This window comes from Cupressus sempervirens, chromosome 7 (assembly GCF_028749045.1).
Source record: "Cupressus sempervirens isolate cs-2001-9-10 chromosome 7, ASM2874904v1, whole genome shotgun sequence".
NCBI lineage: Eukaryota > Viridiplantae > Streptophyta > Pinopsida > Cupressales > Cupressaceae > Cupressus > Cupressus sempervirens.
In genome coordinates this window covers 237,340,818-237,356,366 of record NC_143124.1, presented here as the reverse complement: position 1 = coordinate 237,356,366, position 15,549 = coordinate 237,340,818, and the positions used below count along the sequence as shown (strand labels likewise).

Below are 15,549 nucleotides of genomic sequence, written 5' to 3'. Positions count from 1 at the left end.
GGACTTGTGAACGAGTTCGCCTGGTGTCTGATGGATCCCCAATCCAATCACCTGCAGACTGCAAGGTCTGTCTAGCCCAAAGTGGGCAAGAAGATGGAGAATCTGGAGGGGAATCATTAACCTCTGAATGATGACTAGGAGAGGAAGGAGGTGAGTTCTCTGAATCACTTTCTACATCAGAAGTAGAGGTAGAAGACTGTTCAGGTGAATCTAACTCATCAGAAGATCTGTCATGTATTCCAAGTGACTCTAATGTCAAGGTAGAAGGAGTTGGAGAAGTGATAGAAAGTGAGGTTGAAGATCCCTCCTCAAACTGAACACTCCTCTCAATGAATAACTCATGTGTAGTAGGGTGGAGCAACCGATAACCCTTCACACCATCAGGATAACCTACAAATATGCAAGGTCTGCTTTGCGGATCCAAGGCCTTACGTTTCTCTGTAGGAATGTGGGCCCATTTAGGGGAGCCAAAAACTTGAAAGTGCTTAACTGATGGTTTTCAATCGCTCCAAGCTTCAAAAGGAGTTACTCCCTTCAAGGCTTGGTGAGGAACATGGTTCTGGATATAACAAGCACAGTTAATGGCTTATGCCCAATACTGTGGTGCAAGAGATCTAGAGTGAATCATACAGTTTGCCATTTCCTTCAAGGATCTATTCTTCTATTCTGCTACACCATTTTTCTGAGGATTGTATGGAACTGAATGTTGCAAATCAATCCCCTCTGAATTGCAAAATCTTTCAAACCGATGGTTGACATACTCACCACCATTGTCTGTGCACAAAACCTTGATGGCTTTCCCAGATTGCTTTTCTACAAAAATTTTGAAGTCTTGAAAATGATCAAATACCTCTGACTTCTGTTTGAGAAAGTACACCCATGTATATTTAGAAAGGTCATCAATGAATGTGAGGACATATCGGGCCCTGCTAAAAGAAGGATGTTGAAATGGACCAGCCAAATCACTGTGAACTAACTCTAGTATCTATGAAGTTCTCCATGCCTTACTTTTGTCAAAATTTTCCTTAGGATGCTTACCAAGAATGCAACCTTGGCAAACACCTCCTGAGAATTGAACCAAAGGCAACCCGGTGACCATGCTTTGCTGGTTGAGCTGATGCAAATAGCGGAAGTTAAGATGGCCAAACTGCTCATGCCATAATTTACTCACATCATTAGAGTGAGTGAGCAAAACAGATGAAGGAGGATCAGGAACAAAGTGAGAAAACAGATAGAACCGTGACTGATGATCTGCTCTCCCAACTACAACTACAGAATCACTATGCAACTCACGTATCTCCACTGAATCAGGAGTGAACTCAACCCACTTACCTAAACCTGTGTGAGTGATTTGGTATATTGATAGGAGATTAGTTGATAATGAGGGTACACAAAGAACATCATGGAATGTGCGATCCCCCACATCAACAGACCCTCTCCCACACACCTCAATAGGAGTGTCATCACCCATCAAAATAGAAGGCATAGTACATGGCTCCAAGGATGCAAGTTCTTCCTTAGATGAAGCCATGTGGTGCGAAGCACCCGAATCAAGAACCGAAGTGGATGGTGAGGAAGCTACTGCAACAAGAGCTTTGCCCTTTCCTTTCCCCTTGTTGTTTTCTTTTGCCTTGTTAGACTCTTCATTAGAACTTTTTTTGATAGACTCAGGAACACTAATATTATTCTTCTCAAGAATGTATGTCAAGTGATCAATTTGTTTCTTCAAACATTTATGTTCATCATGACCGGGTCTTTTACATTTATGTTCATCATGACCGGGTCTTTTACAATAAGCACATTTAACCTTTTCTTTCTTAGGCTTATCGCCCTTAGAGGATGAGGTATCAGTAGTTGCTTTTGAAGTAATTGGTATCTGATCCTTCTTTTCCTCACTATTATTTTGTTTCTCCTCCTTACTATTGTTGTTACTACTTTTTCCTTTTTGTTCTTTTGTGCCTTGGTTGGGTGCTAAGGCATGTGACTTAGAGGACTTAAGAGTGCCCATCTGGATTAGCTTGTCCTGTTCTCAAGTGAGATTGATAGCAAAATCATCTAGAGATGGCATGGTGAATTGAGTACCAAGTGCACCCTTAGTAGCATAGAAGGTAGAGACAAACATAGAATATTCTGAACTTAGCTTAGAGAGAATACTGAGAATCAATTGTTCACCTTTCTTTTCAATTCCTCATTGTTTTAACTGCAGCCTTAGTGATTTCAATTTGGTGAAGAAATCTTGGATTGTGTTGAAATTTCCTAGACTCAAACTAATTAATTCATTTTCCAACATATGACCCCTTATTGAATCATGTGTGCCAAATAATGTTTCTATCTTTGCCCATACTTCATTTGGTGTATCCAAAGACTCAATGTGAAATAGCAAGTTAGGAGAAACAGACAAACACAATGTTCCATATGCCTCATCACATTTGTTAAACCACTTAGGCTTGTCTTCATCTTTAGCAAGTTCAGTTTCAAGTCCCATAGTTATCTTATTTAATCCAGCTGTTGGGTGATGCGACGCGCTCCCCTGCCCACAGGTGGTTAATTATGTGGTGTTCCATGTTCACTAATAGTCATGGCTTTTGGTGCAATGGCAAATGGGCCCTACAATTGGTATCAGAGCTTGGTTTTGGCCTGGTCATGGGTTCAAATCTCCCCGGTGCCTTCCCGACCCGTGTAAGCACCTGGTATGCACGTCGAGGGGGAGATTGTTGGGTGATGCGACGTGCTCCCCTGCCCACAGGTGGTTAATTATGTGGTGTTCCATGTTCACTAACAGTCATGGCTTTTGGTGCAACGACAAAATGGGCCCTACACCAGCTTTCCTTAAGTGAATTATCATGCGTGATTTCCACTCAAAGTAATTGTATGGAGTTAGGATGGGCATATTTGTTTGATCCATGATGAAGAAATGCAAAGAAATGCTAAAAAGAAGAGAAGCCAGCCACGACAATGCCCCCCCCCCACCTTTTTACTCAATCAAAGAACCCCCCCCCCCCCCCCCCCCCCCCTCCCCCCCAAAGAAATATGATTTGGCACTTTATTTTAGTGTGTTTACAACTACCACTAGAAAGAAATACTTAGTGGTCTTGATTTCAATGCATTACAAATCCTCATGAAGAGTATATGCTAAAAGTGAAACTTGGGCACAATAATTAAGAAAACAATTAGAACCACTGAGATCTACTCGAAAAATCATGCACTTTCAAAAAAAGAATCATCTCGATACGAGGTTGTATGAGAAAGTTATGATCCTTCGAAGCTTCCAAAATGAGAACTGTGCATAGTCACAGCTGAGAATCTGCAATTTTTTAAGAATTCATGCATGAAAATCAAAAAACAACTCCTCTAGTGGATAGAGCACAAAAAAATAGCCAAGTTCATAATAAGAATCATCAAAATTGGAGTCTGTATGAGCAAGAACGAGACATTTGAAAACTGCATTCAAATCTACGACTGCCAACGAAGAGGGGTATGGCTGTAGCCTTTCATGCCCAATTTTGCAAAATATACAGCTTGCATGCAAAATTTAAAAGATATCCAGATGGTTTTTCGGGGCTGCGAACAAAACACAGAAAGCGTTTTCCTTGCTGATGTATAGAAGATGTTGCTGTAGTGTAAATCAGACGCCTTTAACAGTAAAAAAATGGCTCCAAAAATCAAGAAACGACCTCAACAACCAAAAAATGACATGCAAATGCTGGATCAACTTCCTAAGTCCATTAATGGCATGCTGGAACTTGCAAGACTGATTGAAAACTCCAAATATGCAAGTTGGTTGTCAGATTTGAGATTGAAACCCCAGAGAAAAATCGTTTTTGTCAAAACTTTTCTGATTCTCAAGATCATCCAAAGATGCAAGAGAAGAGAATACTTCATTTTTCAAAAACTACAATAAAATTTATTAGCCCCCCCCAAATCTCTCAAATAAGGAAACTAAAATTTACTCTTGCACATAGGAAAGCTCTGATACCATGTTAGAATCTGAAAAGATTAACCACCCAGATAACTAGTGCAAAGAGTAAATATCTAAACTATGAATGCTAATGATACAAAATCAAAATAGCAACACAGAGTTAGTCTCCAAGAGAGTAATGCAAATGCTAGAAGCAAAATAGCATTACGAGGATGCAAAAACAAGAGATGCAAATACAAGCCAGGTAGCATGATTATATAGGCTAGGAAGAGGAAGGAGGTGGAAATACCAACCAATGAGGACCAACCATCTATCAGACTAAAGATAGAAAAGTATCTTCCCAAGATAGCTAATGGATGCTCACATGTAGGAAGGTGACACCTCACAACCATTCACCTAATAAGACATGCTTTATTAACCTAAGCGAGATTATTAAAAGTGTAAGAAAAACCTAGAAAAAAAGGAAAAATAAAAAACTACACTAACAGGGGTTAAACGTTAAGATATTTTTTATGTTTTATATGTCCAAATATTATAATTATAAAATTGCATTGGTATATTTTTTCTAAAGAGGGGTAAACATTTGACCTAGAGTTATGAACCAATGAGGCCACAAACAGGGGACCTCATCCCCATTAGATTTGAACCTTGATGGCAAGGATAATAACTCAACAACTTAACCATCACAACATGCCACTATTGGCATACAATTGCATTGATATTATTATGAAAATGTATTGATATTAAATTAGTGTTTACTAATTGGATATGTAAACACAATAAATATCACAAATCTTGATACTTAATTTTTTAAAATTTTGCTAAGTAGTATAATTATGAAAAAAATCTCATTCTTATTATATAATAACATTTCCTTCAAAATTGTACACCATAAAATAAAAACATCAATTCTATTAGAAACATAAAAATAATCCAACACAAACTTTGACTAATGAATCAATGTTGGTGGGTTGTCTCTCAAGGGTAGGAGTTGGCACAAGCAAGCTGGGGTTTCTAATGAAACAAGTATGAGAAAAAATTTCCACCCCAAGAAGGAGCATGTTCACATGAGGGGTGGCCTTTCTAAGGAGTTCCTACCCAAACCATGGGACATCGCGTGTTATGCCATTTTGCACTACATAACCCTCGAAGATCGACACTAGGTGTTGTATTATTACCATTTTCCTATTCTTAACCATTTTAGGAACTAGGTCTTGATTTATTTACCACACCTTATTTTGCATTCGATGGAGAATAGTGTGTTTAATGTTGGGAGAAAGTGGGAGGAAGAGAAAAGGTTTTATATTATGCACCAAGTCTTCATGTTCAAACTTTACAAATTCCAACTTTCCCTTAACATACCTCCTCCAGTTAACCCTCTCACCACCATTGCTACCTAACTCTCCATGGACCTTAGCCCTTATTTAGCCTCAAAGAAGGTGGATAATAAACCCCTGAGAAATAAGAAAAACATAAGTGTTATTGACTCTGATACTGATACTGGGCAAAGTAATAAAATTGCAAGGAGGTCTAGTAAAAGGCTTAAAATAAAAAAAATTAGGACACTCCCCAAGCAGGAGGTGAGTTTTGAGTCCACAAAAAGTGAAAGGAGGTCCACTAGAAGAAAGACGAAGGTCATGCACCTTGGTCTAGGGGTAAGGAGGTTCTAAGGCTGCCTCACATTTCAGATACCCTAGAAGCTAACCCATCCCTAGATCAAAGTTTGGGAGAAAATATTGCACCCCCAAGAAAGGATGCTGCTAAGAGTGGGGGCAAGAAGGAGCATCATAGCCATGGGTAGGATCAAAGTAAAACCCAGTTGGATAGACTACAAAATTTGATGCATGACCTATGTGATAATCAAGAAACCATGTGCTAAAAGGTTAACACCCTAATTGAATTCTCTACTAAACTCATGCACTCAGAGATCACTACTCTTTATTTGCTACAAGTGAGAAAGGAAAAGAAGGATGAGGAAATACAGATTAAGATCACCCACTCCTTACATAGCTTCTTGGCAGATGATTAGCTCAAGACACTTCTAGAGAAACTTGTCAAGGAGGAGGTAGGGAAGATAGTCATTGAGGACCCTAATGAAATGAAGGAGGAGGACCTAAAGGAGAAGGAGGGGAGCTAGCCCTTGTGTTTTCTGTTTCTTTATTTTGTTTAATATTATGTTTAACTATGAACTCTATTCCCTTGGTGGCATTTTTAGTTATTATGGATATTAATCATGCTATAAGAAACATTTATATTATAAGCTGGTGGTTTTTTTCTTGGCATAGTATTAATGTTAAGGGTAGTAAAGTGGATACTAATGTTTTGGAAATTTATACTAGGGGGTAAACGTTAACATTTTTTTGATGTTTTATATGTCTAGAAACGGGATTGGCTAGATAGTAGGGGGTAAATGTTAAGATGTTTAATATGTCAAAATATTATAATTATAAATTTGCATTGATATTATTAGGAAAATACATTGATATTAAATTAGTGTTTACTAATTGGATATGTAAACATAGTCAATATCACAAATCTTGATACATAATTTTCTTAAATTTTGCCAAACATTATAATAGCAAAGAAAATCTCATTCTTATTATATAATAATGTTTCCTTCAAAACTATACATCGTAAGATAAAGTTCAATTCAATTCAAAAATAAAAACAATCCAACACTAACTTTGAATATATATATATATATATATATATATATATATATATATATATATATATATATGTATGTATGTATGTATGTATGTATGTATGTATGTATGTATGTATGTATGTATGTATGTATGTGTGTGTGTATGTATGTATAGAATATATATATGTATATGTATATGTATATGTATATGTATGTATGTATGTATATATATATATGTGTGTGTGTGTGTGTGTGTGTGTGTTATATATGTGTGTGTGTGTGTGTGTATATATACATACATATATACATATATATACATACATATATATGTATAGATACATACATACATATATATATGTATATATACATACATATATACATATATGTATATATACATACATATCTATGTATATATGTATATATACATATATGTATATATGTATGTATATATACATATATATATATATATGTATGTATGTATCTATACATATATATATGTATATATATATATATATACATATATATATATACATACATATATATGTATATACATACATATATATACATATGTATATATACATATATACATATATATACATATGTATATATACATATATACATATGTATATACATACATATATACATATATACATATATATACATATGTATATATACATATATACATATATATACATATGTATATATACATATATACATATATATACATATGTATATATACATATATACATATATATACATATGTATATATACATATATACATATATATACATATGTATATATACATATATACATATATATACATATGTATATATACATATATACATATATATACATATGTATATATATGTATATATATATATATATATATATATATATATATATATATATATATATATATATATATATATATATATATATATATCTCACATAGTTGATAAATATTTAATATTTAAAAATTAATGTTGACAACATTTTTTAGATGTTTTATATGTCTAGAAATGGGATTGGTTAGATAGCACGGGATAAATGTTAAGATGTTTAATATGTCCAAATATTATAATTATAAAATTGCATTGATATTATTATGAAAATGCATTGATATTAAATTAGTGTTTACTAATTGGATATGTAAACACAGTCAATATCACAAATCTTGATACTTAATTTTCTTAAATTTTGCCAAACATTATAATAGCAAAGAAAATCTCATTCTTATTATATAATAATGTTTCCTTCAAAACTATACATCATAAGATAATGTTCAATTCTATTCAAAAATAAAAACAATCCAACACTAACTTTGACTATATATATATATATATATATATATCAGTTGATAAATATTTAATATTTAAAAATTAATGTTGACTATTTCAATCATTAAAATATTTTCAAAAGGATGCAAACTTTTAATAAGTTAACAACTATCAAAATTGCAACATCCAAAGTGGTGTATTGGCTAGTCCCTTATGGTGCAAGTGCTAATATTACAAATTATAATCATTGTGCATAGAATAATAAATTTAATACAAATCATAAAAAATGGTTTAAAAAGTATCTAATAATGAAATATTTTCTTCTTCTTTATATGTAAAAATAATAATTAATTTTAAAAAGAAACAATACAGGTCAAAGTACTTCTATATAATTACATTATATTAATTTGCATATTTTAATATTTTTCTTAAACTTTGTATAAGTGTGTAAATACATACATACTTTAAAAAAATGTAATATTATGTTTACCAATCTACAATGCTACTAAAAGAAAGTAGGTACATGGCTTACCATAAATAACTAAGGAGGGTTGGGAGGTTGGAGAGCACTCACTATCACTTTTTTCTTTTTCCAATTTTGTTATTTTAAATTTTTATTAAAATAGAAAAAGGTATAGTTATATTAAGGTTTTATGCAATAACAAGTGCCATGAGTAAAAATATAAATTTAGAGGAAAAATGTTGTATAATTATTTAAAACAAAATAAAAATAAAAATTAGAAATAAAATTATATTGAATTGAAAACAAATATTTAACTTTGATTTTTCAACATTTTTTTCCTAGAAATCAAGTCTTAGGATAATAAGTATTAGTATAGTTAAGTGATGTTTAAACTCTCCTAACCAAATATTAAACAACAAAATTTCACACTAAATCTATAAATAAATAAAATGGAATAATAATCACAAGCCTCACAAATAATATTTTAGCCTTTTAAAAAGCCAAAATTTGCCAAATTATATGCTGCCAACAATTTGGGAAAAAATGAGCATTTAGATTCAATTAAAAAGCTCTTTGGACAAAAATAAATATTTTCATAGTAATAATCAAGCACTAAGTCTATGCAATTTACTTGAATACAACCAAAAATCTACATGAAAATTTACTAGTCTGGAATCTTTATTCATTCAAACTCTATTAAAGAAAAGAAATCTTGAGGAACTTGTAAAAAGAGTCTTATGAAATCAAGCTTTAGTGTGTGATATTTAAGCCGTATGAAATCCTAATACCACTACCAACTCATAGAAGAACCTGATTCCGAGTTTGCGCCTAAACATTTGTAGCAGAGCCACATTCAGGATAGCAATTAAAGGATAGTGTCACACTTGTTCTTACACCAGCGCAAGCACTCAAATCATCCAAGACCTTCTAGTCTCATCACAAGAGGAATCATGCCGTGCAGGTGGTTGAATCTCACCATCTTCACTGTAAACTTCACACTCCAACAGATGAAAAGAAAAATGCCACAACCACAGATAATAATGGAGAAGCCAATGACAAGCCAAGCGAGCATGTTTGTGCACAAGCATGGAGTACACCGCATAGATGAAAGCCCGAACGGCTTAAACATCACACACTAAGGCTTGATTCCTAGTGCAAAAGTGTTAAATAGTCAAAGTTTGACTTACTTTTCCAGGCTTAATTTCTTCCTTAGTGTGTGATGTTTAAGGCTGGCCAATGAAAGCCAACTCAGCCAAACCAAAGCTGAAGCAGATTATTACGTTGGTTTTGCAGAGAAATAGTATTTTGTCTCCTGTGGTAAGAGGTGTACTCAGATGCCACATAAGCACCACTAATAGGGACAGAAAGAAGGCCAAACAATCAAAAATGAGAAGTGCCCGAAAGGAATCGAATCCAATTAGAAGTGGAGAACCCAACATTTCTTGTGCTTCTCCTTTGTTTACCTCCATCTGGAAACCACCTGGTACAATGAAGGCTGCCGTAAATGACATTGTGGCTAACAACATTGCCACTACTAATTCTATCTGGCGCCTGTCTTCATGGCATTCTCGTACTTTTACGAGCTCACCTTTAGGGACGTATACAGGAAATGCCTTTTCGTGGGAGGATAATTAGCCAGCATTACAATTAATTTTTGAGATTCATAGTGCTTTGTGTTCTCTCTTGCAATGTCCAGAGCCGTCAAACCTTCCTCGTTAACAGCATCTCTATTTATGCCTTTTATACGCAGCAGTGACTCCACCATCTACATAATGCCCAAAGAAGTTTAGAAAGCCAAGAAAGTAATAATATTTCATCTCTTATTAGCATTATATTAGAGCATTTACAATAAATAAACATAATTTACTATTGATCATTCAGCACTTCAAAATTATTATTTCAAGTATAAAATTCAATCTAAATCAACCAACTTTTTTCTGTGTTGGAAAACTAACTTTGACATTCCAAAGTTAATGGTTATGAGAAGCTCCTTGAAGAATGAGTAAAAATAGGGAGTACAGAGAGTTTTTTTTGAGGTAAAGGAAAATAACATCATGCAAGTTAAAAAAAACTTTTTATGGAAAGTGATATGGTAAGACAGATATTTATAAAACAAAAATTTTAAGAGAAGAGTGAAACTACTATTTATATTGATGATTTTATTGTATATAAGTGGCAAATTTAAGGTGAAGGATAAGTTCAAAATTGTCATTAGGAATGAATTTATATGAAAGATCTTAGTTTTAAAATAATTTGTTTGGAATGAAGATTTATTGAAGTAGTACGAAAATTTGTATTTATCAAAAAACATATGCAAAGGATATGGAAGAAATTTAGAGATGAAGGTCATGAAGGTAGTCAAAATAAATTTTAAGGTATGCAAACGATACTTTGAATTTGGGTCTTCATTACTAATTATCTATAAGGTTCAATCTTGATCTTATTAACATCTGATCAAAACTGGTGAGATAGTTTGTAGAGCAATAAATCTACATCTGCAAATTGTTTCTCTTTCAATTTTAGTTTTTATTACGTAGAGATCAAAGAAAATAAAATATGATTGCCCCTCATCTACTAGAAGCTTCAAAAATCAATGTATGTTTGTCCTCTCATCTATAAAAACAGAGTAGCATAAAAACAGAATATATTGCTATTACTTCAACTAGTACATAAACTTTTTCACTTCTAAAAAATTACAGAATAAAAAGAAGCCAAATCAGCCTACTTTAATTCTTTGTGACAACATGAACATCGTAAAGTTAGCAAAGATTCCATCTTATCATAATTAAAAAAAAGCATTCAACGTCATTTGAAATTTAGTGCAGAAGAAATAAGTGGAATTAAAATAGTTAACAATCAAGAACAGCTAACTTCTATAAAAACATTAAACAACACTAACCGAAAGAGAACAAAAACTAAAATGTATTCACCAAATAATCAAAACAATACCATTATGTTGCTCAAAACTGAAGTGTATCCAAAGCTCACCTGTTTTCAAACTACTAATTTAGGAAAAAACTTTGGATAAAAACTTTTAGAAATAGGCAGTTCTTCATTTGTCTTATAAAACAATTAGCAAACCCAATGAAAACATCTCTGGTCAGATTATAGGAAAGAATTGCTGCATTGCTGAAAGAGGGATCTGATGTGAAATGTACACTCTGAGATTTCAGGTTACATACTAATAAAACGGTAAAAGCTGGTAACATTTTATTTGGTAGAACCTAATTCATTTACTTCATTGTCAAGCAAAAAGAAACTTACACGAAAGTTTTTCTTCCTTGCTGCAATATGCAAAGGCGTGTTGCCATTTTTCAAGGCCTCTGTCTTTGCACAAGGATAATTGATGGCGATTTCAGGCATTTCAGCTCTCTCATTAAAGCTTACTGCAATATGAGCAGCTTTGTTTCCTCCACTTTCAAGGGGCCCTCACTGACTGTTTATGTATGGAGTCTTCTCATCTCCCTGGTTAACAATGCCTGATAAACACGCTGGTTTGTTCAAGTAATGAACAATTCCCACTTGCCTAACTTGGGCAGCTAAGTGCAACACATTCATTCCACAACCATTTCTTATTTCAACAGCTTCCGGACGACACTTTATCAACATCTTTACTGCCTCCAGATGCCCCAATTTCGCTGCCATACAAATCGGTGTTTCTTGGTTGTCATTAACCCAATAACAGAGTTCGGGTTGAAACTTAATTAACAAACTCATTATATGTATGTAACTTCTTCCTGTAGCTACATGCAATGCTGTATCGACATTTGTGTAATTTACCTGGATTAGCTCTCTTGCAACATCTGGTAAACCAAATATATCCTTCACCAGATCTGTAAGCAACCAAGATCTTTCTAACTGATATTTTTCTCTATATGAAATAAACACTTGGTTGAGAAACGAAAATGAGCCAAACCCACACATAAAGACCTGCTTCAAATACCCATACATTAATAAGAAATCAATATACAAAGAAAAACATAAACTCTAGAGACTGACCTTCTTTTCCTTTGATTACTGCAACATATAAACAGGTTCGTCCATTCACTGTCCTTTGACTTAGACCTTGTGGATATGCTTCAAATAGTGCCTTCACCGTGTCTAAATTGCCACTTTCGTAGGCTTTGAACAGAGCCGTTTCATCAAGATTGTTGCAGACATCCACACCATTATCTGGTTGTTGGAGTAGAAACTCCACAACTTTAGAAAAACCACCCTGAGCAGCCAAGTGCAAAGGAGTATTTCCTTGGGCATTGGTAGCCTTCAAAAGCGGAGGATTGTGTTTCAGCAGGTCTTGAACGAATCATAGATTTCCATCACTTGCAGCCAAATGGAGAAATGTATTTCTACTTCCGGGTGTAATACTGTTCAGAGCTGCTCCAAGTTGGGATTCTTTTATTTCTGTTGCAGTGCAATCAGGACATATTGCAGCATTGTACAGGCTGAGATCAATCCCTTCCCTGGGCCGTTGAACTGCCATGGATGTTTTCACCTATATATCTCTTGCATTGGAAAAGCAAGTAATTATAGTATTCTATGGTGCTTGATTTACATACTTTTAAAAGCTTTATTATGTAGCTTGACAAAGATCAACTTTGTTGGGAAAGAAAAAATGGTAGGATAATCTAAATATCTTTATTCAAAAGAATTCTTCAAATAATGCAATATGTGCCTCCTAAATCATTGAGGAGATCTTGTAAGTCATATAGTTATTGTACAACAAGCTCAACCTACATTTGAATTTGTTTGTGAGATAGAAAAGGTATTTTTATATCTTTATAAGTCCAAATACCAGGTGCAAAGGGAAGAGTATAATCTTTGTGCTCATAATCTTATTAATAGATCTTGAGAGAAATCTCACTTGAATATACAAAAAGGGGAGTGTATGTAATTCTTATAGACAATATAAAATATCTACTTTCAATACTTCTTTTATACACTTCAGTGGTGTTTGTATGTTTTTTAAAGATGAAATCATGAATAAAATATTGAATGAGTGAGATAAAGGGTGCATATGCAACCATCCAAACCCTCTAATTCAAACCCTCCATGTTAAATTCAATAAGACCTTATTATATAACCAAACTCTACATCATCGACCCAACAACATCAATATCCTCTAAATTTGGATCTATGTTACCCCAAGTTTCCAGAATGGGGGACTGTGGGGATAGGGAAATGAGTTTCCAAGATGGATACCTGTTCCCCAAGTAGAAGATAACAAGGGACTGAACAATGAGAACAACTATAAAAAAATTGAAAAATTTATATATATAGATAAAATAGACATAAATGTATGAATTATTATTTTTAAACTTAAAATATTACCAAGTATTATCTCAAAAACAAGAATGATAACATGTATAGATAGTCCAAACATATTCCATGATTCTTTTGCCACTATATAGTAAAAAATAAGTGTAAGATTATATCAGGGACTCTTGAGATAAGGCACAAATTATAATCCAAATTAGATGATGAAGTGTGCTCCCCTTAATACCACAAACACATAACTAAAATCAAGAAACACAAATAATTGGCAAGAATAAAATATGGGATTTCTATTATTGTCACAAATGTGGAATTACATAGTTTTGAAATATAATATGCAAACCTACATGGGCAATTTATTTACAATATTGTTCAACACGGAACCCCAAATTACCAACTAGAATTGCTAAAATATCACTACGAGCCTTCCTTGAATAGGAAAAATTTTATTGCTCAGGAAGGTTCTAGACATTAATCATAACCCCTGAGGCTGACAAAACCCCAATTAAAAATTATTTCCTAATTTATTACATAAGGTTGGTCATAACTATATTTTTAGGTACCCCAACTTTCAGAGGCCATAACTTTTAAATGTATGTGTAAATTTCAACTATAATTTTTTTCGGATCTTGTCAGCTCTTGAACTACAGTGCTTACTAGGAAGAACCAGTTAGTTCAGGTGCAAACTTGTTCTAGAGCCTCTAAGGCCTTCAAATCTAAACTCAAAGGCTTTGCACCCAAAAACCTCAATAACTTATGCAATACATGCAATGCAACTCCTCTATAGGCTAATATGACTAAGATGAATGTCCACATGTAGAATTAGAGTATTATGAGATCATATGACCCACTTGCTTAAAATAGTAAGTTTCCATAAATAGTATCTTTGTACTAAAATAGCCCTTATTGAAAATGACAAAACACAAATATTTTTGAGTTATGGAAGATTTCCCTATAAGATGTTCTTGTATTAGACATCTGGGGTAATTTGAGATGTGACCCTATCACATTTTGGGTGTCTAGATAAAAATCCAAGTGGTTAACCTCCTCCCTTGTTAGCCATAATGAATCCTCAATAGGTTTTCCTTTCCACTTGACCAGATATTCTTCATATTCTTTCTTCCTAGTACTTCTACCAACTTGGCTATCTAGTATGTCATCAGTCTCCTTTGTAGTTGAAGTAGTTGTTGGAGTACTCCACTATGATTCTACAACTTCACCTCCTTAATGATACTCTATCAAATTTGAAATGTTAAATAGTGGTGAAATATTCTTATTCAACAAGCAACTCTACTTCATAGGCATTTCCAAGGTCATACCTTTTCACAATCTTGCATGGTTGAAACTTCTTCATTTTCAGCTTGTTATATGTACCCACTAGAAATATCTCCTTCCTCAAATGAACCGCAACTTCATCTTGAACTTGAAACTTCTTATACCTTAGTTTCTCATCTTCCCCAGCCTTTTACTGAGTACTCATCCTTGTGATTTGATTCCTCACCTCCTAATGAATGTTCTTCAAATGTTCAACAAAATCCTTTGCTTGAACACTACTTGTCTCTCCTTTATCCAACTACCTCAATTCATAACCATTTCTATGACTACTCCCACATACAATATGGAATGGTGATTTTCTAGTACTCCTATTGAAATAATTATTTTATACAAATTCTGCATGTGGTAAATTCAGATCCCATCCCTTTGGCTTATCTCCAACCAAACATCTCAGCAAGTTCCCTAAACTTCTATTCATAACTTATGTCCATCCATCAGTCTATGGATAATGTGATGAGCTGAACTTCAAATTTGTCTTCAATCTCTTCCATAGTGTACACAAGAAATACCCAAAAAACTTGATATCTTGATATGAAACTATACTCTTTAGCAGACCATGTAGGCTCACCACTTCTCTAAAAAACAACATTTCCACATGAACAACACCACTAATCTTGTTGTAGGGAATGAAATGTGT

At 33.6% G+C, this 15,549-nt stretch overlaps 1 pseudogene; it reads right to left on the bottom strand.

The window, feature by feature from the left end:
- Window positions 1-9,219: 9,219 nt before the first annotated feature.
- On the bottom strand, window positions 9,220-12,786 carry LOC149546380 (uncharacterized; annotated as a pseudogene).
- Between the last annotated feature and the right edge of the window lie 2,763 nt (window positions 12,787-15,549).